The sequence below is a fragment of the Pteropus vampyrus genome, unplaced genomic scaffold (genome assembly GCF_000151845.1).
Source record: "Pteropus vampyrus isolate Shadow unplaced genomic scaffold, Pvam_2.0 Scaffold51, whole genome shotgun sequence".
Taxonomy (NCBI): Eukaryota; Metazoa; Chordata; class Mammalia; order Chiroptera; family Pteropodidae; genus Pteropus; species Pteropus vampyrus.
The window spans coordinates 1,478,419-1,484,187 of NW_011888832.1; positions in this window are offsets into that span (position 1 = coordinate 1,478,419).

Genomic DNA, 5,769 nt, shown 5'->3' on the forward strand with positions numbered 1-5,769 from the left:
GAAGTTATCTTTGTGTGATTTTGTTTTTTCCTTCTCCTTCTGCAATTTCTCCCACATTCATTGGCTTCATTCTGTTTTTAGCTGCTTTATGGAATGAGCTGTTTTAGCTGATCTTTTACTGACTTGGGGATGGATGATCCTTAGGAAATTCTTTTCAGTATCAAGAAATGCAGTTGGCCTTAAAGACTACCAGATTTCTTCGATAAATCTTCAAGAGGGCTGGCCTATTAGTTGGTATAATAATGATCTTGTTATGCCTATGAAATAAAATCAGAACGTAAAATATGTACAGGAATAGAATTTAATTCTGGGCCGAAAACTCTAGCCCCAACCCCATTATCTAAGAGGAAGTGGACTGTCTATCAGAGAATGTATCTGTGTGCGTTATCTGAAATCTGAGCCCCCAACCGCAATCCAGGCAGGTTTCAGCCACCGGCCAAGCCTGATGTCCTGAACATCACTGGCTTGGACTGGCTTCCTTCTCTGGCTCAGAGATGAGGGGGAGGGAGGCAAGCCAGAGAGCTTCCTTCCCAGCCATGGAAACCAGACGTCCTCCAAGGTCAGGAACCCAGAAGTCAAACCCCAGGCAGCAAGTTCAGGTCAGAGACACCAAGGAGAAAAGATATGTCCCTGATGAGGTCCAGACTAATCCATCATCTCATAAGCAAACAGACAGTAAGCCATGATTCACACAAGTGAATATCTGATGATGTAAAAGTTCACTCGGCAAAGCAAGGTGTTTTAAGGAAGCGTAACAGGAGAACTTTATTTAGATGGAAGTCTTAGGAAGTTGTCTCTGGAGAAATAACGTTGATAATAAGAAGGATGAATTAGAGTTAACCAGATGATAGGTGGGGAGGTCGTATATACCATCATTCAAAGGCTGCGCTTTTACTTTTTAGAGCCTCTAAAAAGTATAGTCTCTATTATATCTTGATATAATTGACCCGGGTAATTCATTTTCCTCTGTGATGGCCCCAACATTACACATGAGGTACATAGGATAGGAGGGTTTCTGAGATGGCAGTAACTTAGGATTTATCTGGGTCAGGGACCTCTAACTATAGCTGGAATGTGGCCCCAGAGGTGATTTGTTTAGTCATCACAATGTCAAATGATGTTTTGGGATTAGTTTCCAACTAATTTTAATGTAGGGGAATTTCACATTAAAAGCCATGTTTTCAACTTAGAGGGGAAAAAAAAGAAAAACACAGAAAGAAGAAGATCTGGCAACAGGCAACGTTAGACCTGTATTCTCACGTGGTAACCAGGGCTTCTGACAGTCCATACAACACTTTCGTGCATCTTAGAAGGTATTCTTTCCTCAAAACCCTGTACAGACATCTTCCAGGAAACTGTCATTGATAAATATCTATGTCTGTGAGGTGAAGGACACCACCTCTGACATCGTGCCCTTGTGCAGCACACAACCTGCACAGCTGTTCTCAGTGACCCCGGTAGAGCAATCTGCAGGAGCTGAGCACTGGCCACCCCCTTACAAAGGCACAAGCTCTCAACTCGCCACAGGCCTCACTATTCCCCTTAGGCTTGTGCCTGGCCCGTTTCACTCACAGACATCATCTGACCCCTGCGGGTGCTTAAATTTAGACCCCCAACCTCTCATTTTATAGTAATCGGTGGGGAGGCAAAGGAGTCCCCTAAGATCCCTCAGTGAGTTAGCAGCAGATCAAAACTGGGCCTTGAGTCTCTTGTCTTTCCTGCCAGGCTACCTACCTCCCTCAGCAGATGGTCCTAGGCTATCTCTGGTCTGGGTGTTTGTGGAAAGGGCAGATCAGTGATACTCAGGCCACTTTATGACTCTAGGAAGAGGGACTGAGCCACACGCAAGCAAACTGGAACTTCAGTTGCCTCCGCGGCTGCAGAAGGCTAATTTCTACATTGATATTTGACTAAACTAACAGCTTGAAAACACCACTCAACTCATTTTTTAAAATACTATCATGTGAAATAACATGACACATATTATTTATGTACTTCACGCAGTCCCAGAATCCTCAAATGCGTGGTTCTAATTCTGGTAGGTGTCTTGCAAGAGACAGAATATTTAAAGTCATCCAGATACAAAGTCCTCTTTTCTCTTTGTTCCTGTCCGTGTGCAGTTGATGTATTATTGAGAGAGTTAAAGGTGATATATGAATGCCCTTTGGCACCCTGCTGTCTTCGTTTAACTCACAGTTTTCTATTAGGGGTATAATTAGGGGACTCGCTGGGAGGGCTTTCCCAAAATTCCAATACCCAGGTCATACCCCAGTCCACCTGAAGCAGAATCTTCTTGTCTGGGACCTAAAAAATCAATCTTTGCAATTTTTAGGTATTCAATGCATAACCCTGATTAAGAACTGCTGAGTGTGGATAGCATGGTATTTGTGTTTTCCAAGTTGCTAGAGGATCTTTTTAAAAATCAGCTTTCGTCTCTGCCTGATATGGATACATGACAATCTCTCTAGCCTTTAGCCCGCTCCTACACATTTGTGGGCATAATTTGTAGAGCGACTTTGAGAATAAGTACTTTTAGCTTTTAAAATTATTTCTGGTGTCTGGATTTGCAAGAGAAGGCGGGCAGGGTCCAAGGCAGTGCCCTTTTTAAATTACTCCTTTTCTATAAATTCACTTCCCTGAAGTGTCACGCCACTTCATACTCATCAGCGACACAGGTACATATATTTCACAGTCATCTCTGCTTTTTCATCATTGTAAAAATGTAAACCACTTAATTTCTTTCTCATTGTAAATTAAACACTTATTATTATTATTTTTTTTTACAGAAAATCTTTCCCCACACCAAACAATCTTAGGCCTGAATCACTAAATCAAACCCAAACAAAACTCCAGAGACAAACCAAATGTTTTCCCCTGTGAATTTCCTAATGTCCAGCAGAGGGCAGCATCATAAAAGGAGAAAAATGCTTCTCTCCCCTCTGAGGCTCCTGGGGTGCTTGTAATACTGTAGAGCTGGAAGGAAAAGAAAACCAATCAAAACAGTTAAATTACAACCAATACTATTTATCCTTATCCCTTTTCCCTGTAACATTTGGAAAAGGGAAAAGTACAATTCTTTACCTAAAAAGTTTGACTGCAATGACTTAATTGACAGGCAGAGCAGAGGCTGGGGCCAACAGCTTTTTTCTCTCCTAATGTTTGTTCTTCTTCATCAAGTCCCTAGAAGCCCACCTCAGAAGGCCACGGAGGAGCCCCTTCTCCTCTGGCCCCCTGTTCCTTCCTCTTCCTTCAATGATGCTTTGGACTCTGGACCTTTCTGTCTAACCCCAAAGCCCAATTCTTCTCCCTCTCAGCCTCAGGCCCCCTTGGCTGCAAGTCAAGGTTTTTCCCTGGGCAGAGGTGGGGAGAGAGTGGGAGGTGAGCTCACCCCTGCACCTGGGAAGCTGCCCTATCTGGCATTGCCCAGGTAACAAGATGAACCTCTCTTCTCACAGCCGAGACAGACCTATTGGGTCAGAGCCCTGTGTTCTGCTGAAAGTTTGTGTTAAGAGTGCACCTCATTTTATTCCTTGGGGAGGGAGGAACGCGAGAGGAAAACCTACCTTGTCACTTGATTGTGTCAAAATCCAAACGATTCCTTGCTGTGCTCCATAGACAGGATGGAGCTCAAGTTGGGACTTAAAAGATGGACAGGAGGATAAAGGCCGGCAAAGCTGTGGGGGAAGCTCGACCATGGATGCACAGTGGTGGCCAGAGGCCAACCGACAGGGTGGCATGGCTACTGTTGGCAAGGTTGCTGGAGCACACCGTGGAGGCCTAAAGGAATGGCTTTGAACCTGGACCTGCAGGAAATAGATTTCTTTCTTTACAGAAGGATGATTGATAAAAGGCGAATTTATCTATACATCTAGCTGTCTGTCCATCTGTCCGTCCATCCATCCATCCATCCATCCATCTATCAACTATCTGGGCCCCTTTATATAATTAAATTTGAAACTCTATTTACTTCCTGGACTTTTCATATACAAGAGCCAACATAGTAAATATATGCTTTAGGTAAGTTTAAGTAGAATTTCTGTTAGTACATATGATAGGGTACTAATTAAAATAATTGCACATCGACTATTTCTATTCTATTCTATTCCTATAACTTACATAGTCTTCAGTAATTTTATCTCTAACGATCTTGTCTCCTCTCTAGGATAATAAGTTCTTAAGACCTGGTATACATTTTTAAGTTTTCAACTGAATAGATCTTACATATAAGAAAGTATAAGTATATATAGTGTAATATAATGTGTAATATATTAATATATAATATATAGTGTGTCTTGATGAATTTTCACTGATTGATTGTGCTTGTGTAACCAGCACCCAGAGCAAGGCACAGGAGATGATAAGCATCTGGAAACCATCTCGAGCTCAGTTCCAGGCCCTGCCCAGTGCGCGTCTACCCACAATGGTAACTGACTTCTAGCAGCATGCTGTCATTTTTCTGGGTGCTGTGCTTCGTATACACTGAATCGTGTACTCTTGCATCTGGCTTCTTTCTCTCAAAGTCATGTTATGACACTCTCTATATAACATCTGGTTGTAGTTTGTTCTTCATCATTGCTGTGGAGTCATTATTTGTGTGACTAGGCCATAAATTATTCATTCTACTCTTGTTGGGCATTTGAATAGTTTCCAGTTTCAGGTTATTATAAGTAGAATATTATAAATATTCTAGAACATGTCATTTAGTGGCTATCTGCATGCATTTTTTTGGATATTTATCTACCATTGGCTTTGCTGGGGCATGGGAGTCACAAACATCAACTTTATTAGACACTCCAAAAGTTTTCCAAAGGGGTTGTACAAATTTGCTCTCTTATTAGCAGAATGCGAGATTTACAGCTGCTCCATATTAATGTCAATACTTGGCATTTTCTGAAAGACTGCTATACTTTATTATTAATTACTGTCTATTTCCTTGCTTAGTTTTATTAGATGTAACAATTGATTTACAAAATTGCATTCCTGAAAATAAATTACTCAATAGGAAAAATAGATAATTGATGGTCGGTTGATAACATAAGGGTGGGGACAACTTTGTTTACCATCATGGCTACTAGGTAGGTGACCAGGCATTGATTTTATCAAGGGTCACTGTTACTGCAGCCATTTCTTGAGTTTCAAATAATGTCCTCCTTTTGACACTTAGATTTCTGGACAGAAATCATATTATATTGACACTCTCAAGGCTTCTGATTCCTGTTGGAATCTGGTGGTTAGATTCCCTGGATTCTACACAGTTCTAGGACCAGCAGAGGCAGAGCACACTCTTTCCTGGGGGTGGGCCTCAGAGGGGAGATCTGCACTTCCCATGTGCATAAGTGAGGGGCAGCTTCCCCCCCAACACACACACACAGGTACCCGGCAACTCTGAATCCAGAGAGTTTCCTACTGTTTCTGTTTGAACCCCTTTGTCTGGGCACCGCCCCCCTCCCCATGCACTGACTTTCACTTTCTCTGCTCCAAGAGCAGTTGTCATTGCTATGTTCATTTTCCAGCTTCCAAAATGCTGTTGCCATCATCTTGTCTTGCATTCTGTTTGTATATGTGAGCTCGTGCCTTTAAAGACTTAATTTATTTGTCCTTTTAGCGGAGTTCAGGGGGAGTAGAAATTAATGCAAGTGTCTGAACCTTCTTCTTTAATAGTAAGCGGAGAGTTGCTTCTTTAGTGAACACTTAAAAACAATATTATATGTGTTTCTATGTTTTTGGTAATAGGAATACTTAATAAATTATTTAACCATTTACTATTGT